Here is a 26,744-nt window from a genome sequence, read left to right as displayed (position 1 = left end):
CATGGTGAGGGGCACCTGTAATCCCAACTACTCGGGAGGCTGAGGCAGGAGAATCGCTTGATCCCAAGAGGCGGAGATTGCAGTGAGCCAAGAATGCACCACTGTACTCCAACCTGGGCGACAAGAGTGAGACTTTGTCTCAAAAAACAAAACCAAAAAAAGCCAAAAAGAAAGAAAATTGCTAAGAGTAGTGTTGAAGTATTCTCACCACACAAAAATGGTAAGTATGTGAGGCTGTGCATATGTTATTAGCTTGATTTCATAATTCAACAATGAATACATATTTTAAAACATGTTATGTACCTTAAATATATATAATATTTATTTATCAAAAAAAAGGACTCTGCCTACCGTGTTGAGAAGTAACCTGGAAAAAGCAGATTCGTTTGGGATAGTCACCATCGCCAGATCGGTTTTCTTTTTTTGGTCACTTTCTTGCTCAACAATCTCTGATGCTTCCTTTAGTTTGTCCATCGGCCTTTGTGTCTGCACCCAGCCTCCCCTCCAAGCTCCACTGGGATCAGCTGTTTGCCTAAGCTCCCCCGGCAGGCCTGGCTCTCCTGGCTTCCACCCTCCCTTCCAGCCCCAGCCCTTGCTCCTGTTTCTGCACCCTTGGAATCACTCTCACCTCTCGGGCGTGACGGCTGCTTCCTGAAGTTTCTGGAGACGTGCAGCGGCGCACACGCTGGCCTTCTGGACTCGCTGGTATCGGTTGCCTGCCCTGTGACCACGCCTCCTTGGATGCCGCTTCAAGGGTCTCTGAGCTGCGTATGGACTATTTCCCCATCCACGTCATCTCCCAGGGGGACAGTCACCTCCAGGATTTAATTCAGCTGCTTTCCATGGACATGACAGGCTCTCAGAAAAAGTTCTTCTGTTGACGAAATGGAAGAGAAACCATTAAGTAGACGCATTCATACACAGCTTCTAAATAGATCTACCAGACCTCGTCCCCTACTCTTCGAAAAGATAAATAAACATGAATGCTTGTCATTCTGTCTACCAGACATCAGTTTTTTGTTTTTTGGGGTTTTTGTTTTTGTTTTTTGAGACAGAGTTGTGCTCGGTCACCTAGACTGGAGTGCATTGGTGTTATCTCGGCTCACTGCAGCCTCCACCTCCCGGGTTCAGGTGATTGTCCTGCCTCGGCCTCCCAAGTAGCTGGGATTATAGGCACCCACTACCACACCTGGCTAATTTTTTGTATTTTTAGTAGAGATAGGGTTTCGCCGTGTTGGCCAGGCTGGTCTCGAACTCCTGGCCTCAAGTGATCCGCCCGTCTCGGCCTCCCAAAGTGCTGGGATTACAGGCGTGAGCCACTGTGCCCAGACTCACTCAAATCTCTATCATGATAAACAACATCGCTGGCTGTCAGACAAGCTCGTGACTTTGCACAGCCATCCCAAGGCCGTGGCAAGGACTCCGATGTGGTCAAGACAGTGGAGATCCAGAGAAGCTCTTCTTTTCCAAGAGGCAGTGAATGTGAACAGACATGTTTAAGAACCGTTCCCCCAGGGGTTGCTTTTTCAGTGACTGCGCCCTCAAATGCCACAGAGGAGAAACCGCAAAAGGCACAGGTGTCTTGGCAGAGTCAACAGCCTGCTCTGGGAACCCGGGGCTTTGCTTGAGGGAGGGCAGCCACAGGGGCCATCTGTTGTGAACGCCACTCACTAGACACTGCTCTGAACTTTAACACACAAGCTGAATACAACCAAAGCACCAACCAACAAGGTTGGGTATTTTTTTGTTTAATTTTTTTTTATTATTTGTATTTATTTTTTTTAAGAAGTTAAAAATGATCATTTGGAAGCCTGCTGGAGCCAAGAGGACAAAGAATGATGTCAGATGCCAAGGTCAACAGAGCAGTGCCGTGATCAGTCCGACACCCTGAGTCAGGCACAGCTGAAGCTTCTGCAGACGACACATGAAATCCCTGAGACTGTGTCAGTTTAACCCATATTCAAGGCCATGCCCGTGCGAAATCTTGAAGAGACAAAGCAGCCCCGGCGGCTGCAGTGTCCACATCTGCCTGTCATCCTCCTGGTTCCCAGAACCTTCCGTCTTCTTTACCTTCTGAGTCTCAGGAAAACACGTGATACCAACAGTGGATGTAAGTCGAGTTATGGCTTAGTTCAGGCGGATCTGGAGCTGGGAATTGGGAGTAAAACACAAAGCCTTGGGCTTGGGAGTTCAGGGAAAGGTCTCACGACAAAGGACTTAGACTTGGCACCAGGTGGAGGATGTGTCACGTTGGGCACGGGACAGAGACGTGTGCACTTCAGCTGCTCCCGGGGATTCTCCCTCTGTCTCTACTTGGGTCCTTCGTCCTCTTTCCGAGTCAGTGCTGGCCTTGGGCCTCCCACCTCGGCGGTGCTTCCTGCTGCCTGCATGGTGGGTGGCTGGAGAAGAGAATGAGAGCCCACACTCACCCAGATATGCCCGGGGGTGGGGGGTGCCAGTGCCATGGGCACCCGATTAGGATAAATAACTGAAAATGGTTCGCCAACCTTGCAGCAGCTTGCGCTGGAAGAAGCAAAGCCCGGGACGGCGCCTTTGCTCTGCCCTGAGAGAATGTGCTTGACCCAGCACTCGGGAGCGTGTGGACAAGGCTGTGCTCCCGGAGCGCAGACCGGGATCCACCCGCACTGCTCCAGCGCCAGCGGCCAGAGACCACCAGCAAGTGCACACAGAGGGGTCTTCAGCCTGGGGGCGAATACATGCAACACGCATGGGTGAAGCATGGCTGACTCCAAACTCCAGAAGCTACCGTCACACTCCTCCAGTGTGCTGTGCTGTAACTGTGTGTGTGCGCGCATGCGTGCACACATGTATGTATGGTACAGCATGCTATAGCCTTGTATACAGTCAGTTGACTCCTTGGTTGCAAATGACAGTTGATCTCCAAATGACTTAAGATAACACAAGAAAAACTGACCAATAACACTACAGGGATGCAATTTAGCTTCAGACACAACTGGATCTGCGGTTCTAATGATGCCCTCAGGGCCTGGACCCTCTCCAGTGGTTAGTGCTCCTGCCCTTTCCATGATGAAGAGACCCAATATAATCAACCTGCCACCAGGTAGCTGGCTGGTCACCCCCGAGGATGGTGCCATATCGAAGGCTCAGTATTGGTCTCTGCTGCTGGCAAGTGGGGCACTCAGCAGCGGCCATAGCCAGGTCAGTCTTGGTGCATGGAAGTCCACGTTGCTAGCCCATGTTTAACCTCCATCCCTGCCACCATGGCCCCTTTCTTCATGGGCCCATTGGGCGATGACAGGTGTGGTTGGGGAAAGAGGCTGAGTGGTGTCCACAGAACGGGTCATCCTATCCACTTGATTATTATTGAGATGAAGTATTGCTCTTACCACCCAGGCTGGAGTGCAATGGCAACGTTGGCTCACTGCCAAGTTTGCTAAGGGATCACCACCTCCCAGGTTCAAACAATTCTCCTGCCTCAGCCTCCCAAGTAGCTGGGATTACAGGCATGCACCACCACACCTGGCTAATTTTTGTATTTTTACTCGAGTCAGGTTTTCACCATGTTGGTCAGGCTGGTCTCGAACTCCTGATCTCAGGTGACCCACTTGCCTCGGCCTCCCAAAGTGCTGGGATGCCAGGCGTAAGCCACCACGCCTGGCCCACTCGATTATTAAAATCCTCCTCTGCTGGCTGGGTGCGGTGGCTCACGCCTGTAATCCCAGCACTTTGGGAGGCCAAGGTGGGTGGATCACAAGGTCAAGAGATTGAGACCATCCTGGCTAATGTGGTGAAACCCTGTCTCTATTAAAAATTGGAAAAAGTTAGCCGGGCGTGGTGGTGGGTGTCTGTAGTCCCTGCTACTCAGGAGGCTGAGGTAGGAGAATGGTGTGAACCCAGGAGGTGGAGCTTGCAGGGAACCGAGATCGTGCCGCTGTGCTCCAGCCTGGGTGACAGAGCGAGACTCTGTCTCAAAAAAAAAAAAATTCCTCCTCCGCTGAGGTCACCCGGTGGTGAGCACTCACATGGGATACAAATATCTTCACAGTTTTTGACCACTCAGAGAGGTCTATCCGCGTACCTCTTCCCCAGATTTCTTTGTCACCAATTTTCCAATCACGCTTCTTCCAAGTCCCTGACCATCCAGCCAAACCATTGTCTACAGCCCGTGAATCAGTACATAATCACACATCTGGCCATTTCCCCTTCCATGCAACATGCACAGCCAGGGGCACGGCTTGGAGTTCTGCCCACTGGGAAGATTTCCCTTCACCGCTGTCCTTCAGGGATGTCCTAGAAAGGGGCTGGAGGGCTGCAGCTGTCCATTTTCACACAGTGCCTGCATATCGTGCAGAACCGTCTGTGAACCAGGCCCTTGTCTTCTCTTCCTCTGTCAGCTGATCACAGGGAACTCCCCACGAGGCATCGGTGCAGGCTGGGGAGAGGAGAGAAGGCAGGTGGCAGGAGTGCAGACCATCGGCATTTGAGCCACTTCCTCCTGTAACTTACTTGTGCCTTCAGGACCTGCTCGAGCCCAGTCATGTACATACCACTTCCATTTGATGATGGATGCTGCTCTGCATGACCCACTTTATGGCTAGATGGGTCAGAAAGCACCCAGTTCATGACAGGCAGTTCAGGTCCCATGGTGACTTGATGACCGATAATCAAATGTTCAGTTTCCACCAAACTCCAGTAACAGGTCAACAGCTGTCTCTCCAAAGGGGAGTAGTTATCTGCATAAGATGTCAGAGCCTTGCTCCAAAATCCTAGAGGCCTTTGCTGTGATTCACCTATGGGGGCCTGCCAAAGGCTCCAAACAGCATCCCTATCTGCCACGGATGCCTCAAGCACCATTGGACCTGCTGGGTCACGTGGCTCAAGTGTCAGAGCAGCTTGCACAGCAGCCTGGACCTGTTGTAGAGCCTTCTCCTGTTCTGGACCCAACTCAAAATGGCAGCCTTTCGGGTCACTCGATAAATGGACTGGAGTAACACACCCAAATGAGGAATGCATTGCCTCCAAAATCTAAATAGGCCCACTAGGCGTTGTGCCTCTTTCTTGGTTGTAGGAGGGGCCAAATGCAGCAACTTATCCTTCAACTTTGAAGGAAAAACTTGACAAGTCCCATACTACTAGACCCCTAGAAATCTGACTGAGGCAGAAGGTCTCTGAATTTTAGTTGGATTTATTTCCTGTCCCCTGGCATGCAAATGCCTCACCAGTAAGTCCAGTGTGTTTGCTACTCCTTGCTCACTGGATCCAGTCAGCATAACGTCATCAGAGTGACGCACCAGTGTGACATCTCGCAGAAGCGAAAAGCGATCAAGTTCTCTCCAAATAAGATTATGACACAAAGCCAGAGAGTTGACACATCCCTGAGGTAGGACAGGAAAGGTATATTGCTGGCCTTGCCAGCTGAAAGCAAATTGCTTCTGGTGGGCTAATGGACAGGAATGGAGACAAAGGCATTTGCCAAGTCAAGGGCTGCATACCAGGTACCAGGAGATGGGTTAATTTGTTCAATCAATTAAACCATATCTGGTATGGCAGCTGCAATTGGAGTCACCACTTGGTTAGGCTTAAGATAATCCACTGTCATTCTCCACGATCCACCTGTCTTCTGCACAGGCCACATGGGAGAGTTGAACCGGAATGTGGTGGGAATCACCACCTCTGCATCTTTCAGGTCCTTGATGGCGGCACTAATCTCCACAGTCCCTCCAGGGATTTGATGTCGTTTTTGAGTGACTAGTTTTCTAGGTAGAGGCAGCTCTAATGGCTTACGTTTGGCCTTCCCCACCATAGTAGCCCTCGCCCTACTGGTCAGGGAGCCAGTGTGGGGGTTCTGCCAGCCGCTGAGTATGTCTGTGCCAATTCTGCATTCTGGCATTGGGGAAAAGACCACAGGATGAGGCTGGGGACCCACTGGACCCACTGTAAGTCGGCCCTGAGCTAAAACTCCATTAATTACCGACCTCCATAAGCCCCTACTTTAACTGGAGCAGCACGATGACATTTTGGGTCCACTGGATCCACCGTCGACTCAGAGCCATGCCAGTAGTCCCTGAAATGTCTGATCATTTCCCTTTCCTCAATGCACAGTTACCCTGGTGAAAGCCAGAGGTCTCCTTGGGGAAGGATGGGGGAAAGATTCGCTGTATAAATTGTAAGTGATGTAGTGGGGTTCTTCCTCAAGGGGACCCAGCCTCCCCTTCATTCAAAGGGTTCTGGGTCTTTAAACTGGCTCAAATCTCGGAATTGATTGAGAGGCCATGATTCTCTGTTTTTATAATTCAAATTAGTCCTTTGTCCATTCGACCTAGAAGGTTTCTGTTTGTATAAATTAAGTAGGAATGCGTAGGCTTCCTATCAGTTTCACTTCTAGGAACACCGTGATTAACCAATACCAGAGCTCTATACAAGTGAGACTATTCTGACTGCCGCTTTGCCTCTGCTGCCCATTATGGCAGCTACGCCCACCTTGCCTCTGATGACTGGGTGCTGCCACCTGGCCCTTGCCACCTCAGGATCCAATTATTCTCATTGTATTTAAATTTTGTAGTTGAGTGACCGCAGTTCCCACCGCTAGACCTGATATACAGAGAAGAGCAATTACAGGGCTCTTCAAAGATGCAGGTGCTGCCTTCACAAATCTATTTTGCAAGGCATTGGTCAAGGGTATTGTATGTTCTGGATCCTCCCAGCTGGAATGAGTAGGTCTAAAGTGACTAATCCACTCCACCACTCCACTCTCCCTCAGCCTTTGATCCCTTCCTCTACATTAACCCAAGGGAGAGGTCTAAAGCGACTAATCCACTCCAGCATCCCACTCTCCCTCAGCCTTTGGATCCTTCCTCTACATTAACCCAAGGGAGATCAGGCACTTCCAGCTCGTTCACAGTGTGCCATCTTTTCATCCATATTTCAGCCAAGCAAGTAAATAAACTATTAGAACATTTTTAACTCCTTGAGCTGCAACATTAAAAGCAGAGTCCCTACTTAGTAGGCCCAAATCAATAAATTCAGCCGGATCTAGCTCTATGTTCCTTCGACCATTATCCCATGCCCTTAATATCCATTCCCACGTCTGTTCTCCAGATTTCTGTTGATACAAATTAGAGAACTCAAATGGTTCTTTTCGAGCCTGTAGTGCACCTCCTCATGGGCCACACTCAGCCTCAGCTCCAGGGGCCCACAGGGACTTTACAGGTCTAGAAGCGAACAGGGGTGTTGGGGGTGGCTTCCAAGGAGAATCAACATGATCCTGCCTGGCGACTGCCTCAGGGGAGCCATCACTGCTGCCTCAGGCGACTGCCTCAGGGGAGCCGTCACTGCTGCCTCAGGCGACTGCCTCAGGGGAGCCACTGCTGCCTGCATGACTGCCTCAGGGAGCTGGCCACTGCCTCAGGCGACCAGTCTTCCCAGGGGAGCCGTCACTGCTGCCTCAGGTATGCACTGCTCTAGAGCCGGGCCACTGCTGCCAGGCGACTCCGCCTCAGGGGAGCTGGGCCACTGCTGCCTCCCAGGGTCATGGTGGATGTTGCCGCTATGTACACATTTCTACATATATAAAGGGGAGTTTGTTAAGCATTAACTCACACGATCACAAGGTCCCACAATAGCTGTCTGCAAGCTGAGGAGCAAGGAGAGCCAGTCCGAGTCCCCAAACTGAAGAACTTGGAGTCCAATGTTCGAGGGGAGGAAGCATCCAGCACAGGAGAACGATGTAGGCTGGGAGGCTGGGCCAGTGTCTCATTTTCACGTTTTTCTGCCTGCTGGAAGCTGATTAGATTGTGCCCACCAGATTAAGGGTGGATCTGCCTTCCCCAGTCCACTGACTCAAATGCCAATCTCTTTTGGCAACACCCTCATAGACATACCCAGGATCAATATTTTGTATCCTTCAATCCAATCAAGTTGATACTCAGTATTAACCATATACCTCCCTAAAGGCCCTATCTCCAAATCCAGTCACAATGAGAGGTTAGGGCTTCAAGACATGAATTCTGGGAAGATACAATTCAGTTCACAACAATAAGTCTCTTCAATAAGTCAATGATATTTCATGAAGGTGACGGGAAGACTAAAAGATGCCTAAGAGACGGAACACCCAAATGCGATGTGTGATCCTTATTTGGATCCCAGTTTTAACAAACCAGTTATAAAAGATATTTTGGGAACAACTGAAGAAATTTTAACATAGATTGGGTGTTAGATGGTATTAAGGAACTTTTGTTCTTGTTAGATCTTATAATAGTATTGTGGTTATGTAGAATTTTTTGTATTTTTTTAGAGCCACTCACTGAAGTATTTAGGAGTATATATGTGATGTATGGAATTTATTTTCACAGTAGTTTATAAAAACAGATACAGCAAATATGGGAAAGTAATAATTCATGAATCTAGTTGATGGGTGAATATTTGTAAAATATTCTCTATACTAAAATTATTCATATGTTAAGAAAATTAAGGCCAGGCACCGTGGGTCACACCTGTAATCCTGGAACTTTGGGAGGCAGAGGCAGGTGAACTGCTTAAGCCCAGGAGTTCCACCAACCTGGGAAACATAGTGAGACCTCATCTCTATAAAAAATAAATAGAATTAGCTGGGTGTGGTGGCGTGCACCTGTGCATCCTTTTCTCTCCTCCTCTTCTCTCCTCCTCTTTTCACAAGGATACCAGTCATATTGGATGAAGCACCCACCTTATTCCAGTGTGACCTCATCTTAACTACATCCACAGTGACCCTATTTCTAAGTAAGTTTCCATTCTAAGGTACTGGGAAGGACGTGAATTTTGGGGGGAGGCACTCTTTCACCCAGTACACATGGTCTTAAGAGCTTTGCACAGCTTACACTGATACCTTAGGCCAGGCATTTCCCAGCAGGCAATTCTCTGGTTGTCTTGCAGAGTTTCTGAAGGGCTAAATTGTCCTTGGAAACGTTGAAATAAGATTTAAACAGAATGGCTCAATATCAGACCACAGATGCAAATTCCAGGTTTGTATCAGATCTACCAAGAAGATATTCCCTGGACTATTACTTTTTTCCTTCTTCATCATATCAGTGTTTCAAGTCAAGAAAGTCTAGAGGGTTTTATAACTTTTCAAATACAAAGCATTTTTGGTTTTAGAATGTATTTGCTGAACTGTCTGGAAAGAAGTCAGAATTGAGCCATCCTTGGGACCAGCTAAGATAGAACAGATCAGACTGCACATGCATTTGGTTTTAAGACTGAGAAAAAAATGTATCCATTTATGAAACTGAGTAGTTAATGGTTTGCTTTCTTATTTTTTTTTCCTTTTTTTAAAGATGAGTCTTGCCATGTTGCCCAGACTGGTCTCAAACTCCTGGGCTCAAACAATCCTCCTGTCTCAGCCTCCCAACGTGCTGGAATTACCGGCGTGAGTCACTGTGCCTGGCCAGGTCATGCTGTTCTTAAGAAACACTTAAGTTGTCTTCAGTTTTGGAAAGCTTCATTTTATCAGAGAGTTCTCAGCTGTCAATACTCTTTTATTAGCAGTAGTTTTGATACAAGTTCATTAAATGAATTTGGGGAAAAAAAGGTTAGAATGCAGAAACAAACCAGTTAGTTAAAGGAATATGCAGATTTTCTAGCTTTTTTTTTTCTTTAGTTTTATCACTGACACTAAAATCAACAAAATATTAGAGAGGAAAACCAAAGGGAACTTCTGGTTTCTGGCCTTGCATGTAAGAAGCCTGGAAATGATCCTAACAACGGAAAAGCTGAATAAATGGAAAAAGCAACAACTCCTCTTAGATCCATCGAACAAGTGAGGTCACAGGGCAAACTGCTGCCCCCAGAATTGGAGAGACAGATGGGCGGATGCAAACAACCACAACTCACCAGAGCAGAAGCCCCCACAGGAACCGGGACTGGAACAGGAAGGCCTGCAGTTAAAGAGGTCTGAGGATTAAAAGTACAGAGGGGCCCAGTCATAGGGAGGGCCCCACACTTTTATAAGTTTTACCCCCACAAGCTTGATCAGCTTCCTACAGTAAGTATTGGAGAAAAACCCTCTCATGCTTCTAGCAGAGAGAAGGGAAAAGAAACCATTTTGAAACACACCAGAGCATTCTGTTCTTAACAAGGTCTGTTCTCAGGAGAAACTAATTAACCAGAACCTAACCCTATCTCCAACAAAAAAAAAAAAAAAAAAGAAAAGACAATTTAAGGTCCAGTTTTCAACAAAAAAATCACAAAGCATACAAAGAAATAAGAAAATGTGGCCCATCCAAATGAAAAAATGAGCCAGTAGAAATTGCTATAGACTGAATGTTTGTGTCCCCCAAAATTTATATCTTGAAATCTAATGCCCAGTGTGGTGGAATTTGGAGGTGAAATCTTGGGGGGTGACTAGGTCATGAGGATGGAGCCCTCGTGAATGGGATTAGTGCCCTTAAAAGGGACCCCAGGGAGCCCCCTCATTCCTTTTATCTAGCGAGAACAATAGAAGGTAGAAGACAGCTGTTTATGAACCAGGAGGCAAAGCTCTCACCAGACAGTGAATCTTCCAGTGCTTTGATCTTGGACTTCCCGTCTCTAGAACTGAAAAACAAATTTCTGTTGTTTATAAGCCACTTAATTTATAGTATTTTGTTACAACATCTCAAACAGACTAAGACACGGTCTCTGAGAAGAACCCAATGGCACATCCACTAGACAAAGACTTTAAAACAACAGTTTCAAAGATGCTTAAAGAACTAACATAAGATATGGAGAAAGTTGAGAAACAATGTATGAAGAAAATGGAAATATCAGTAACAAGATAGAAAACCTAAAGAGAAACCAAAAAGAAATTCTGGAGCTGAAAAGTACAATAAGTGAAATGAAAAATTAACTAGATGGATTCAAAGGCAAATTTGAGCAGGCAGAAGAATCTTTTTTTTTTTTTTTTTTTGAGACCGTTTCACTCGGTTGCTCAGGCTGGAGTAAAGTGGTGCAATCTCGGCTCACTGCAACCTCCGCCTTCTGGGTTCAAGTGATTCTTGTGCCTCAGCCTCTTGAGTAGCTGGGATTACAGGTATGTGCCACCACACCTGGCTAATTTTTTGTGTTATGAGTAGAGGTAGGGTTTCGTCATGTTGGCCAGGCTGGTCTTGAACTCCTGACCTCAAGTGACCCATCCACCTTGGCCTCCCAAAGTGCTGGGATTACAGGCATGAGCCACTACACCTGGCCTGAATCAGTGATCTTAAAGATAGCTATAGAGAAAAAAAAATTAAAGAAAAGTAGGCTGGGCGTGGTGGCTCATGCCTGTAATTCCAGCACTTTTGGAGGCTGAGGTGCACAAATTGCTTGAGTCCAGGAGTTCAAGACCAGCCAGGACAACACAGTGAAAAAATGGCAAAAACTCATCTCTGTTCAAAAAAATAATAAAAAAGAGGCTGAACACTGTGGCTCGTGTGCATGCCTGTAATCTCAGCACTTTGGGAGGCTGAGGCAGGTGGATCACTTGAGCCTAGGGATGACATAGTGAAACTCCATCTCTACAAAATACAAAAAATTAGCTGGATGTGCAGCACGCACCTGTAGTCACAGCTACTTGGGAGGCTGAGGTGGGAGGATTTCTTGGTAGACGATGCAGTGAGCCAAGATTATACCACTGCACTCCAGCCTGGGTGACAGAGTGAAACTCTCTCTCAAAATAATAATAATAATTATAATACAGAAAAGTAAACAGAAACTAAACGAACAGGTGAGACACAATCAAGTGGACCAGCATATGCATTGTGAGAGTCCTAGAAGGAGAAGAAAGAAAAGGGCAGGGAGAATATTTGAAGAACTAATGGCAAAAAATTTCCCAAATTTGATGAAAGTCAAATTTGAACACCCAAGAAGCTCAAAAAACTCCAAATAAGACTAATGCAAGTAGATCTATAATTAATCTCATTATAATCAAATTGTCAAAAGCCAAAGACAGGTCAGGTGCAATGATTCACAGTTACAATCCAGGCACTTTTGGAGGCCAAGGCAGGAGGACTGCTTGAGCTCAGGAGTTTGAGACCAACCTGGACAACACAGTAAGACCTTGTCTTGACTAAAAAAAAAAAAATTATCTGGATGTGGTGGTGTGTGCCTGTAGTTCCAGCTACTTGGGAGGCTGGAGGTGGGAACAGAATTGCTTGCGCCAAGGAGATTGAGGCTGCAGTGAGCTATACTCCTACCATTGCACTCCGGCCTGGGCAACAGAGTGAGACCATCTCAAAAAAAAAAAAAAAAAAAAAAAAACCTGAGATATTTGAAATCAGCAAGAGAAAAATGACTCATCACACACAGGAGATCATCCAAAAGATGATCTGCAGATTTTTCATTAGGTACTTACGAGGCTAGAAGGCAGTGACTGATGTATTTAAAGTGCTAAAAGAAAACAACCTTCAACCAAGTATTCTGTATCTAGGTAAACTGTCCTTCAAAAACGAGGAGAAATTAAAACACTCCCAGATAAACAAAAGCTGAGAGAGGCTCATTACCACTAGACTTTGTCTGCAAGAAATGTTAACGGGAGTACAGCAGGTTGAAAGGAAAAATAGACAGTAACTCAAAGCCAACAGAAGAAATCAAGATCACAGTAAAAGTTAATACATGGGCATTTGTAGAAGCTTTGGTTTGTAACTACACTTTTTGTTTTCTACATAATTTAAGAGACTAATGCATTCGAAAATGATTATTTGTTTATGCTGTACATATTATACACAATTTCTGAACATGTCTTTTTGTGACATCAACAACTGGAAGAGATGAGGACAGAGCTATAAAGGAAGTTTCTTCTTTTAATACGTTATTAAAGCTAAGGAGGTATACTCTCAAGTTACAGTGGTAACTTTAGGGTGTTAAATTAGTTAAACCCACACTTATCCCCATGGTAACCACAAAGAATAGAGCTATAGGATATACACAAAAGGAAATGAGGAGGGAATTTAAACATTCCACTATAAAAAATCAACTAATTACAAAAGAAGACAGTAATGTAGAATGTGAAGAACAAAAAGGTTATAGGGCATATAGAAAAAAAAACCCACAATTGACAGAAATAAATCCATCTTTAACAAGACTTACTTTAAATATAAACGGAATAAACTCTTCAATCAAAAGTCAGAGATTGGCAGAATACATGAAAAAAAAAATCTTGATCCAACCATATGCTATCTAGAAGAGACTCTTATTTATTTCTTTTTTAAGAGACAGCGGCCACCCAAGCTGGAATGCAGGGGTGTGACCATAGCTTACTGCCACCTCAAACTGCTGGGCTCAAGAGATCCTTCTGAATGGGCATGATGGCTCATGCCTGTAATCCCAGCGCTTTGGGAGGCTAAGGTGGGTGGATCACAAGGTCAGGAGATAGAGACCAGGCTGGCCAACATGGTGAAACCCCGTCTCTACTAAAAATATAAAAATTAGCCGGGCAGGGTGGCAGGCACCTGTAGTCCCAGCTACTTGGGAGGCTGAGGCAGGAGAATCACTTGAACCCAGGAGGCAGAAGTTGCAGTGAGCTGAGATTATGCCACTGTACTCCAGCCTGGTGACAGTGAGACTCTGTCTCAAAAAAAAAAAAAAAAGAGAGACAGATCTTCTTGCCTCAGCCTCCTGAGTAGCTGGGACTCCAGGCATGCACCACTATGCCTGGCTAATTTTAAAAAATCCTTCGTAGACCACAGTGTCTCATTATGTTTCCCCAGCTGGTCTCGAACACCTGGCCCCAAGCAATCCTCCCACCTCAGTTTCCCAAAGTACTGGGATTATAGATGTGAGCCACAGTGCCTAGCACTAAGAGACTCATTTTAGGTCCAAAGACACAAATAGGTTGAAAGTGAAGGATGGAAAAAGATATTCCTCATGAACAGTAACCAAAAGAATGCAGGAGTGGCTATACTAACAGAAAAATAGACTTTAAGTAAAAAACTGTCACAAGAGACAAAGAAGGACCTTATATATTAATAAAAGTTTCACTACAACAAGAAGATGTAACAATTATAAACATTTATGTACCTAATAACAGACAATTAATATATATAAAGCAAAAATGCACAGAATTGAAGGGATAAATAGGCAGTTCTACAAAAATAGTTGGAGATTTCAGTACTCTGTTTTCATAATGGATTGAACAATCCAAAAGGAGATAAGGAAAAAGAGGATTTGAAAAACATAATAAGCCAACTAGATATAACAAACATATACAGGACACTCTATCCAATAACAACAGCATACACGTTATTCCCAAGTATGCCTGAAGCATTTTCCAAGATAGACCATACATTAGACCACAAAGTAAGTCTCAAAAGATTTTTTTTTTTTTTCCGAGGCAAGGTCTCACTCTGTCGCCCTGGCAGAAGTGCAATGGCATGATCTCAGCTCACTGCAACCTCTGCCTCCCAGGTTCAAGTGATTCTCCTGCTTCAGCCTCCCGAGTAGCTGGGATTACGGGCACTCGCCATCATGCCTGGCTAATTTTTTTATTTTTGTAGAGATGGGGTTTAACCACATTGGCCAGGCTGGTCTTGAACTCCTGACATCAGGTGACCTGCTCACCTTGACCTCCCAAAGTGCTGGGATTACAGGCATGAGCCACCGCACCCGGCCTCAGTAGATTTTGATAGATATCATAAAAGCGTCTTATTTGATCATAATGGTGTAAAATTTGTAATCAGAAAAGATAATAAAAAATTAAAAAGAACTAGAAAAAAATAAGTAATAACAGAAAGAAAACTGGAAAATATACAAATCAATAAAAACTAAATGGCCGGGCGCGGTGGCTCAAGCCTGTAATCCCAGCACTTTGGGAGGCCAAGACGGGCGGATCACGAGGTCAGGAGATCGAGACCATCCTGGCGAACACGGTGAAACCCCGTCTCTACTAAAAAATACAAAAAAACTAGCCGGGCGAGGTGGCGGGCGCCTGTAGTCCCAGCTACTCAGGAGGCTGAGGTGGGAGAATGGCGTAAACCCGGGAGGCGGAGCTTGTAGTGAGCTGAGATCCGGCCACTGCACTCCAGCCTGGGCGGCAGAGCGAGACTCCATCTCAAAAAAAAAAAAAAAAAACTAAACAATACTTTTTTTTTTTTTTGAGATCTCACTTCGTCACTTAGGCTGGAGTGCAGTGGTGAGACTTCAGCTCAATGCAGTTTCAGCCTCCTGGGCTCAAGTGATCCTCCCACCTCAGCCTCCCAAAGTGCTAAGATTACAAGTATGAGCCACCACACTCAGCTTAAACAATGCACTTCTGAACAACCAACAGGATCAAAGGAGAAATCACATACCCAAAATACCGGGACACAGAGAAGCAATGCTGAGGGGGAAACTTATAGCTATAAACAATTATGTTAAACAATAAGAAATATCTCAAATCAATAACCTATCTTTAAAATTTAAGAAACTAGGAAAAGAACAAACTAAAATTCCAAGCTAACAAAAGGGAGGAAATAAGAAGATTAGAGCTGAGACAAACAAAACTGAAACATTAAAAAAAAAAACAGAGAAAATCAATGAAATCAAAAGTTGGTTCTTCAAAAATATCAACAAAAAATTGACAAACCTTCAACTAGATTAAGAAAAACGAGAGAAGACTTAAATTACTAAATTGCTAAAATCAGAAAGGAAAATGGGAAAATTACTACCAACTGTACTAAAATAAGAATGACTAGGCTGGGCACGGTGGCTCACACCTGTAATCCCAGCACTTTGGGAGGCCGCGGTGGGTGGATCACGCGGTCAGGAGTTCAAGACCAGCCTAGCCAACACGGTAAAACCCTGTCTCTACTAAAATTACAAAAATTAGCTGGGTTGGTGGCACGTGCCTGTAATCCCAGCTACTCGGGAGGCTGAGGCAGGATAATTGCTTGAACCAGGACCTGGGAGGCGGAGGTTACAGTGAGCCAAGATTGCACCATTGCACTCCAGCCTGGGCTACAGGACAAGACTCCATCTCAAAAAAAAAAAAAAAAAAAAAGAAAAAGAAAAGAGAGTACTATGAACAATTGTATGACAAGAGATTGGATAATCCAAATGAGATTAACAAATTCTTAGAAACACAAAACCTACCAAGACTAAATCCTGAAGAAATAGAAAATCTGATTAAATGTATAACTAGTAAGGAAACTGAATCACTAATGAAAATCTTCTGACGAGGAAGAGCCCTGGACCTGATGACTTCCCTGGTGAATAATTCTACAAAACACCCAAAGAAAAATTAACAACAATCCTTCTCAAATGTTTCAAAGAAATTTAAGAGAAGCTAACACTTTCTAACTCATTCTATAAGGCCAGCATTACTGATACCAATCCAGATAGATACTATTAGGAAACAAAACAAAACAAAACAAAAGAAAACAGACCAATATTCCTTATGAACACTGACTCAAAAATCCTTGACAAAATACTAGCAAAATGAATTCAGCAGCACATTACAAGGATTATACACCAAAACCAAGTGGGATTTTTTTTTAACCCTGGATTGCAAGGATGGTTCAACATATAAACTAATGTAATACATCATATTAAAAGAATGAAGAAAAAAAAGTGATGCAGAAAAAGCGTTTGACAAAATTCAACACATTTCACAATAAAAACACTCAACACACTAGAAATAGAAGAAATTACTTCAATATAATAAAAGCCATAATGACACACCCACGATGAACATTATTCTCACTGGTGGAAGACTGAAAGCTTTTCCTCTAAAAATGGGAACAAGGCAAGGATGCCCACTCTTGCCACTTCTATTTAACACAGTACTGGAAGCTCTGACCAGAGCAAGAAAAAGAAATAAAAGGCATACAAATTGGAAAAAAAAGATGTAAAATGATCTCTGTTCATAGACCATATGGTGTTATATGTAGAAAACCCTAAAGATTTAACAAAAAAGTTAAAATTAATAAAAAAATTCACCAAACTAGAAAGATACAAAGTCAATAAATAAACACAGTTGCATTTCTATTAAATAACAATAAATACGCCAAGCGCAGTGGCTCACACCTATAATCCCAGCACTTTGGGAAGCTCAGGAGGGAAGATTCCTTGAGGCCAGGAGTTTGAAACCAGCCTGGTCAAGAGCAAGACCCCATCTCTACAAAAGAAAAAAATTGTTTTTTAAATTAGCCAGGCATGGTGGCACATGCCTGTAGTCTTAACCACCGGGGAGGCTGAGGTAGGAGGATCTCTTGAGCCCAAGGATTCAAGACCAGCCTGGGCAACATAGCAAGACCCCATCTCTACAAACAAAACAAAACAATAAATAATCCAAAAAGAGAAATTAAGAAAACAATTCCATTTACAATAGTATCAAAAATAAAATAACCAGGGATAACAAGAAGGTAAAAGACTTACACAAAAAGACTACAAAACATTGTTGAAGGAAATGTAAAAAGACACAAACAAATTTAAAGACATCTCATGTTCATGAATTGGAATACTTAATATTGTTGGGATGTCAACACTGCTGAAAGCAACCTACAGATTAATGCACTCTTTATCAAAATCCCAATGACATTTTTTGTAGAAATAGAAAAGTCAATTCTAAAATGTATATGGATTGTCAAGAGACCTCAAATAACCAAAACCATTTTGGAAAAGAAGAACAGAGCTGGAGGACTCACATTCTGATTTCAAAATATCCTACGAAGCTAGAGTAACCAAAACAGTATTGTCATAAAGACAGACATATAGACCAATGAAATAGAATTTAGAGCCCAGAAATCACGTGTGGTCATGTGACTTTCGACAAGTGGGGCCAACATGATTCAATGTGGGGAAAAACAGTCTTTTCAACCACTGACATTGGGAAAATTGGATACCCACAAGGGAAAAAAATAAAGTTGGATTCTTACGTCACACCATATATAAAATTAACTGAAAATGGATCATAGACTGGGCACGGTGGCTCACGCCCATAATACCAGCACTTTGGGAGGCCAAGGCAGGTAGATCACCTGAGGTCAGGAGTTCAAGATCAGCCTGGCCAACATATAATGAAACCCCATCTCTACTAAAAACACAAAAATTAGCTGGGTGTGGTGGTGCACGCCTGTAATCTCAGCTACTTGGGAGGCTGAGGCAGGAGAATCGTTTGAACCTGGGAGGCAGAGGTTGCAGTCCAGCCTGGGCAACAGAGAAAGCCTCCGTGTCAAGAAAAAAAAAAATGGATCATAGGCCTAAACCTAAGACCCCAAATGGTACAATTTTACAAGAGAACATAGGACAAGAGCTTCATGACATTTGATTTGGCAATTATTTCTTGAATATGGCACCAAAAGCATAGCCAACAAAAGAAAAAAATAAATTGGACTTCATAAAAATTTAAAAATTTTGTACATCAAAGACACTATCAACAGAGTAGAAAGATAATGTGCAAAATGGGAGAAAATATTTGTAAATCTTGTATCTGATAAGGAATTAATTTTCAGAACATGAACTACAAAAACTAAAAAAAAAACCCAAAATTTTAAAACGGGCAAAAGACTTGAATAGATATTACTCCAAAGAAGATATATATATTAATGGCCAATAAGCACATGAAAAGATGCTGAACTTCACTAATCATTAGGGAAATGCAAATAAACTACAAGATATTCCCTCAAACCCATTAGGATGACTACTGTAAAACACACACACACACACACACACACACACACACACACCCACCCCAGAAAGAAAAGCAAAACTAAAAACAGAATATGAAGTGTTGGTAAGGATGTGGGGAAATTGGAAGCCTTGCACATTGTTGGTGGGAATGCAAAACACTATAACCACTGTGGAAAAAGTATAGCAATTCCTTAAAAAATTAAAAATAGAGGCCGGGTGCGGTGGCTCACCCCTGTAATCCTAGCACTTTGGGAGGCAGAGGCGGGCGGATCACCTGAGGTTGGGAGTTCAAGACCAGCCTAACCAACATAGACAAACCCCGTCTCTTACTAAAACTACAAAATTAGCCGGGCATGGTGGCACAGGCCTGTAATCCCAGCTACTAGGGAGGCTGAGGCAGGAGAATCATTTGAACCCAGGAGGCAGAGGTTGCAGTGACCCAAGATTGCGCCATTGCACTCCAGCCTGGGCAACAAGAGTGAAACTCTGCCTCAAAAAAAAAAAAATTAAAAATAGAATTACCATATGATCCAGCAATCCCAATTCTGGGTATATCCAAAATAATGGAAGACAGGATCTCAATAAGATATTTGTACACCAATGTTTATTGCAGCATTATTCACGATAACTAAAATGTGGTTGCAAGCCAAGTGTCCTTTGATGAACGAACGGATAAACAAAATGTCATCTATGCATGCAGTGGAATATTATTCAGCCTTAAAAAGGAAAAAGGAAAGAAATTCTGGCCTGGTGTGGTGGCTCACACCTGTAATCCCAGCACTTTGGGAGGCCAAGGTGGGTGGATCACTTGAGGCCAGGAGTTCAAGACCTGCCTGGCCAACATGGCGAGACTCCATCTTTACTAAACATACAAAAAGTTAGCCAGGCGTGGTGGCACATGCCTGTAATCCCAGCTACTCAGGAGGCTGAGATGGGAGAATCGCTTGAACCCAGGAGATGGAGGTTGCAGTGAGCTGAGATCACGCCACTACACTCCAGCCTGGCTGACAGACTCAACTCTGTCTCAAAAAAAAAAAAAAAAAAAAAATGTATGTGTGTATACACACACACACACACACACACACAAAAAAAAAAAAAAAAGAAAAAGAAATTCTGAGATGTGCTACAACATAGATGAAGCTTGAGGACATTATGCTAAATGAAATAAGCCAGTCACAATAAGTCGAATACTGTTTCATTCCATGTATATGAGTGATACGGTGTGAATCTTGTCCCTGTCCAAATCTCATGTCGAATTGTAATCTCCAGTGTCGGAGGTGGGTCCTGATGGGAGGTGATTAGATTGGGAGGCCATTTCTCATGAATGGTTCAGTGCCATCCCCTTGAAGCTGTTCTCAAAATAGTGAGTGAGTTCCCGTGAGATCTGGTTGTTTAAAAGTGTGTAGTAACTCCCTTTCCCCTCCTGCCCTGCCCTGTGTAAGATGCCTGCTCCCACTTTGCCTTCACCATCATTGTAAGTTTTCTGAGGCCTCTTCAGAAGCTAAGCAGATGCCAGCACTGTGCTTCCTGTACAGACTGCAGAACCGTGAGCCAATTAAACCTCTTTTCTTTATAAATTACCCAGTCTCAGGTATTTCTTTATAGCAATGTGAGAAAGGACTAATACAATGAGGTACCTTGAATAGTGAAAATTACAGAGGCAAAAGTAGAATGGTGGTTGGCACTGGCTGGGGAGAAGGGGGAATGGGGAATTATTTAAGGGGTACAGAGCTTAGTAAGAGAGTTCTGGGGATGGATGGTGGTGGTGATAGTTGCACGACAATATGAATGTACTTGACACCACTGAACTCTACACTTAAAATGCTGAAGATGGTAAATTTTATGTTGTGTATATTTTACTAGAACAAAAAATAGAAAAATTGAAAGCAGAAACAAGACTTTCTTAGACAAATGAAATTTGTGGGAAATTGTTGCCAGTAGGCCTGCCTTGTAGGAAATGTTAAAAGAAGTTTTTGAGAGAGGCCAGGTGCGGTGGCTCAGGCCCGTAATCCCAGCACTTTAGGAGGCTGAGGGGGCGGATCATTTGAGGTCAGGAGTTCAAGACCATCCTGGCCGACATTCGAAACCACATGGCTACTAGAAAGACAAAAATTAGCTGGGCATAACAGGCATGATGGCATACACCTGTAGTCTCAGCTACTTGGGAGGCTGAGGCATGAGAATTGCTTGAACCCGGGAGACAGAGGCTGCAGTGAGCCAAGATTGTGTCACTGCACTCCAGCCTGGGCAACAGAGTGACTCTGCCTCCAAAAAAACAAGTAAATAAATAAAAAGAAGTTATTATTATTATTTTTTTTGAGACAGAGTCTCACTCTGTCACCTCAGGCTGGAGTGCAGTGGCACAATCTCGGCTCACTGCAAGCTCCGCCTCCCGGGTTCACGCCGTTCTCCTGCCTCAGCCTCCTGAGTGGCTGGGACTACAGGCGCCCACCACCACACCCGGCTAATTTTTTGTATTTTTAGTAGAGACGGGGTTTCACCTTGGTCTTGATCTCCTGACCTCGTGATCCGCCTGCCTTGGACTCCGAAAGTGCTGGGATTACAGGCATGAGCCACCGCGCCTGGCCTCTCTCAAGAACTCCTTTCTTCCTCAGCATGCAGGTTTCCTCTATGTTTTAGGTGGGCCTAGAGATGTAAGTCATGGCCTTTTTTAATAGCTACAAGCTGAGCCGAGCACAGTGACTCATGAATGTAATTCCAGCACTTTTGGAGGCTGAAGCGAGTGGATCGCCTGAGTTTGGGAGTTCCAGACCAGCCTAGGAAACATAGTGAAATCTTGTCTCTGCAAGAAATTTTTTTAAAAAATTAGCCAGGGATGGTGGTGCACACCTGTGGTCCCAGCTACTTGGGAGGCTAAGGTGGGAGGATTGTTTAACCCAAGAGGTCGAGGCTGCAGTGAACCGGGATCGCACCTCTGCAATCTCGCCTGGGTGATGGAGTAAGACCCTGTCTCAAAATGAATAAATAAAAATAAATAAAACATAAATACATAAAAAGCCACAGGCTTGCCCGAGTGCAGTGGTGTTTACAATTAATTGATGACAAGTAACAGATACTTTTGTTCTTTCTCCATTCCCATTGCTTCACTTGACTAGTTAAAACCACTTTTTTTAAAAAAAGAAAAGCTACCAAAAATTGTATGAAGAAAGAACAGAAGACAACAGATGAGCCATGTATTTTTCTTTCCAGTAATACAGTGCACTGAGCACGTACGTGCATGGGTGTGACCCGCACATGTCCCTGGCGCGCCCTGTGAGGACAGGACAGGCTGTGGTGTGTGGCTGCTTCTCCGTGATCTAACGTCGACTCCCTAAGCAGACGCAGAGGAACCACACCTTGGTCACAGCCCCAAGGTCACACCACCCAATTAACAGAATATTAGCATAATGTACTAAGCTGAGCTTCAGAACGCACAAATACAGATAGAGACACTGAAGAAGAATGAAAAAACGAGAAACTATGAGATGTCAGGAAACAGCCTCAGTGTCAATTCTAAGGCAATGCATCAGAATACAGAACGTCTTTTCCTTTCAAATCTGCTGGACATCGTTTAAACATTTCATTCACTTTCCTTTAAAATGCCGATGTCTGTCTCCACAGCTGGTATCTGGCACAAAGTGGTTTCTCTGAAATGATGATTTTCTGTGAAATGATATTTTATCATTATGAGTTACTGCCATTCTCCCTTTCTCCCATTAATGAGACTCCCTAGCTGAGTCTCATTAAATAATCTGCTCTAAACATCTACAGCTTGAATTTTCCTGAAAGTGAAGAAGAACCCCATACATGTTCTTAAAGGAATAAATCTGAACTGCAGCTCCAGGAAGCGCCACTCCGCACTCCATTCCACATCCCGACCTCAGTGACACGTGTTCTCTTTTGTGCCCATGTGTAGGATTCTTTAATACACCCCCATGTGTGGCTTCACTGCTGCAATTTCCTTGACTCTAAAAGGGTTTGGATGACCTATGAAATTGAGCTTAAAATTATGAGTGAAATGTAGCATGGCAGAAAAAGTTCGGAACCCAGAATCACTATGCTGGCAAAATATTTTTGCTAGGTAGGGTTTGTAATTATAAAAGTGTAAAAGGAAAATAAATCTTGGGACCCCAAAGTCACTAAGCCAAAGGGTAAAGTCAAGCCGGGAACCGCTTGGGGCAAACCTGCCTCCCATTCCATTCCCACACCAAGATAGCTACTAAGATAAAAAAGCCACATGCCTCCCTCACAAGGAATTTCTTTGTGGACAAAGGACAGGCAGAACTCAAAGTCACCGCTCTGCCCACTGAGATAAATGCATATCTGATTGTCTCCTTCGGAAAGGGCTAATCAGAAATTCAAAAGAATACAACTGTTTGTCTCTTATCCACCTGGAAGCCTCCTCCCCGTTTTGGGTTGTCCCACTTTGTGGACCAAACCACTGTACTTTTTATTTCATTTTATTTCATTTTTTTTGAGACAGAGTCTCGCTCTGTTGCCAGGCTGGAGTGCAGTGGTAATCTTGGCTCACTGCAACCTCTGATTCCCGGGTTCAAGCGATTCTCCTGCCTCAGCCTCCCAAGTAGCTGGGATTACAGGCACATGCCACCACGCCCGGCTAATTTTTGTACTTTTAGTAGACACGGGGTTTCATCGCGTTGGCCAGGATGGTCTTGATCTCCTGACCTCGTGATCCGCCCGCCTCGGCCTCCCAACCAACGTACTTCTTACATATATTGATTGATGTCTCTTGTCTCCCTAACATGTATAAAAAGCAAGCTGTGCCCCGACTACCTTGAGTACATGTCATCAGGACTCCTGAGGCTGCGTCACCCGCACACGTCCTTATCTTTGGCAAAATAAATTTCCTAAATTAACTGAGATCTGTCCTAGATATTTGGGGTTTACAAAAGTAACACATGCTAGTTGCAAAAATTTCAAACAGTAAACCTATGTAAAAACAAAAGGATAAAGCCCTGAAAACCCCTACTAATTTCCATCCCAGTCACCAGGGTAATATTTTGGAGTGATTCTTTCCAGTTGTTTGCATGTGTGCATGTGTGTGCACGTAATTTGTTCATCATACTACACTCACGGTTACTAAACTCTCTCTCTCTTTTTTTTTTTCTTTTTTTTTGAGATGGAGTTTCACTGTCACCCAGGCTGGAGTGCAGTGGCGTGATCTCGGCTCACTGCCACCTCCACCTCCCAGGTTCATGTGATTCTCTTGCCTCAGCCTCCTAAGTAGTTGGGACTACAGGCGTGTGCCACCACGCCTGGCTAATTTTTGTATTTTTAGTAGAGACGAGGTTTCACCGTGTTGGCCAGGCTGATCTTGAACTCCTGAACTCAAGAGTTCTGCCTGCCTCAGTCTCCCAAAGTGCTGGGATTGCAGGTGTGAGCTACTGTGCCTGGCCCAGTAAATTCTTTTCAATTAACAATATATCAAACATCAAACACAACTTTCATGTAATTTATTTATGTATTTTTTGCAACAAGATCTTGCTCTGTCACCCAAGCTGGAGAACAGCGGTATAGTCATAGCTCACTGCAACCTCGAACTCCTGGACTCAAGAGATCCTCATGCTTTGGCTTCCCAAAGTGCTAAGATTACAGACTTGAGGCACTGCACCTGGCTCATGTAGCTTTAAATATATCTTTTGAAGAATTATTTAATTCTGCAGATTTTATTTTTAAATTAATACATGTTCATGGTAAAAAAAAAAAAAAAAAAAAAAAAAAAAAAAATTGGCCAGGCGCAGTGGCTCACGCCTGTAATCCCAGCATTATGGGAGGCCGAGACAGGCGGATCATGAGGTCAGGAGATCGAGACCATCCTGGCTAACACGGTGAAACCCTGTCTCTACTAAAAATACAAAAAATTATCTGGGCGTGGTGGCAGGTGCCTGTAGTCCCAGCTACCCAGAAGGCTGAGGCAGGAGAATGGCGTGAACCTGGGAGGTGGAGCTTGCAGTGAACCGAGATTGCACCACTGCATTCCAGCCTGGGCGACAGAGCAAGACTCTGTCTCAAAAACAAACAAACAAACAAAAAACTATACATTATTGAGTAGTAACATATAGGGATAGTGAAGTGCAAAAATCTTCAATCTGTAGCTTGATTAATGTTTACATATGTGAACATTCATATAACCCCTACCCACATTAAAGTATGAAACATTTCCAGACATCTGGAAAGAAGGTAAGCTTTTGAGAAAGAAACAAGGTTTTGAGTTCCAACAGGCTAAGAATCCAAAAGGATTAAAGCATAACATTTATAGATTAAAATGTTTCTCAAGGAGACAAAATTTTTTTCTGGGAGAAAAAAAGTTCTCTCAGAAGACATACTGCACCCACCCTGCACCCTGCTTCCAAGAAGGGGACGGGCAGGCATTGTGGAGCGTGCTGGCCCCTGGACCCGTGTGCCAGTGTACCAGAGCCTCTAGAGAGGTGATTAAAGTTAAATGAAAGCCAAAGGCCAGGGCCCTTACCTGATAGAGCTGGTGACCTCATCAGAAGAGGGGGGGACAGGGGAGCTCTCTCTCCAGGTGCGCACAGAGCAGAGGCCATGTGAGGACACAGGGAGGAGACGTCGTCTGCGAGTCAGGAAACCACCCTCTCCAGATGTGGAGTTTGGCAGTGCCTTCATCTTGGACATCCAGCCTCCAGAACTGTGAGAAATAAACTTCTGTTATAAGCCATCCCATCTGTGGCATTTTATTATAGCAGCCTGAACAGACTAAGACCAGGGTCTGAGGGCAAGAGGCCCGTGCCTTCTCTCTAGATTACCGAGCGGGAGAGTTTAAGCCTCCCAGAGACGCCCTGGCACCACACAGCAGGCACGAGGAGGGCGGTGCAAGGAGCCCCCGGGGTTCCCACCGCACGCTGACTTTTCCCAGGCTCCTAGAGGCTGAGGGAGAACTGCAGGGGCCTCAGAGCGGGGGGTTTGATTCTATGCACCGCAGGCCAAACAGGGCACCAGGCAGGACCACGGACTCCCGTGGGAGACGCAGCAGAAGAGGGTCGCCTGGAGTTCGGGCCGCCCCACAGCACCGCCTGTGCCGAGACACAGGTGCAAATGCAGAGGCCGCTTTGGAGAGGAGGAGGTTCACATCCTCCAGCACTGCAGAACCTTCACTTCTCAGCCTTAAATGTCCCCGACGAGCCACATTTACCAGAAAAAGGCTATCTGGTGTTTCCCACTTGTCAGGCAGGCCGAATGCTCAAGGCAAAATTTCACCACAATATTGGAAAACATGTAACAGTTATTTATTTATTTATTTTAGATGGAGTTTCACTCTTGTTGCCCATCCTGGAGTGCAATGACATGATCTTGGCTCTCCGCAACCTCCGCCGCCCGGGTTCAAGCGATTCTCCTGCCTCAGCCTCCTGAGCAGCTGGGATGACAGGCATGCATCACCACACCTGGCTAACTTTTTGTATTTTTAGTAGAGACGGGGTTTCTCTATGTTGGTCAGGCTGGTCTTGAACTCCCAAGCTCAGGTGATCCTCCCGCCTCAGCCTCCCAAAGTGCTGGGATTACAGGCGTGAGCCACCGCACCCGGCCCATGTAGCAATTTTCTATGCCCAAGCTGTGATCTGTGAAATCTGCAGTGACAATAAAACCATAGATGGGGCTCTGTGTGTGCGCATATGTGTGTGTGCCCACACCTGAACATATCTTCCCACCTATCTGCAGTTTTTCTACTTTACAAACCGTTTAGATTTGGATTCTGGAAAACCCAAGATAGATTATTTTCCTCTGAAAGGGGCTAGCGAGCAGACCATCAAAAGCTGAAGTCCTTCCCTTCCCCTGTAGATCAGAGGATCATCAGAGCAAGCACGTTTCAGCAGGAGGCCACCCGACACACCACGCAGCACCTGCAGTCCTGCGCCTTCCCGAATCTGACGAGTTTCAGCTGAAGGCAGTCCTGGAGGCTCACAGCCCAGTCTGCACCACCTGTGAAGCGGCCTGACCAGCTACAGATACGCTCGCTTACAGGGATACCCCTGCAAGGAGGGACTCCGAGGAAATAAGTCATTTCCACTCACTCCAGACACTGGTCTATTTTCTTAGGGTTTTGTTGATCTGGCTCCCAAAAGTCCTTTGTGATATCTAATCCTAGTATGTAAATAAAGGCGTGGTGGTGGCTTTGGAATATGTGG

At 44.6% G+C, this 26,744-nt stretch overlaps 1 long non-coding RNA gene across 1 annotated transcript in view; it reads right to left on the bottom strand.

Moving 5' to 3' along the window:
* LOC110741768 overlaps nucleotides 1-25,704 on the bottom strand; it is a 47,113-nt gene extending 21,409 nt beyond the window's left edge. Inside the window, exons 1-2 of the long non-coding RNA XR_004179995.1 lie at nucleotides 25,070-25,704; nucleotides 629-874 (exon numbers count right to left, since the gene is read on the bottom strand). This is a non-coding gene — a long non-coding RNA (uncharacterized LOC110741768). The remainder of the gene's footprint in view (nucleotides 1-628; nucleotides 875-25,069) is intronic.
* Between the last annotated feature and the right edge of the window lie 1,040 nt (nucleotides 25,705-26,744).

The sequence above is a fragment of the Papio anubis genome, chromosome 19, assembly GCF_008728515.1.
Source record: "Papio anubis isolate 15944 chromosome 19, Panubis1.0, whole genome shotgun sequence".
Classification (NCBI taxonomy): Eukaryota; Metazoa; Chordata; class Mammalia; order Primates; family Cercopithecidae; genus Papio; species Papio anubis.
The sequence above is the reverse complement of the archived record's forward strand: the minus strand, read 5'-3'. Positions and strand labels throughout refer to the sequence as shown.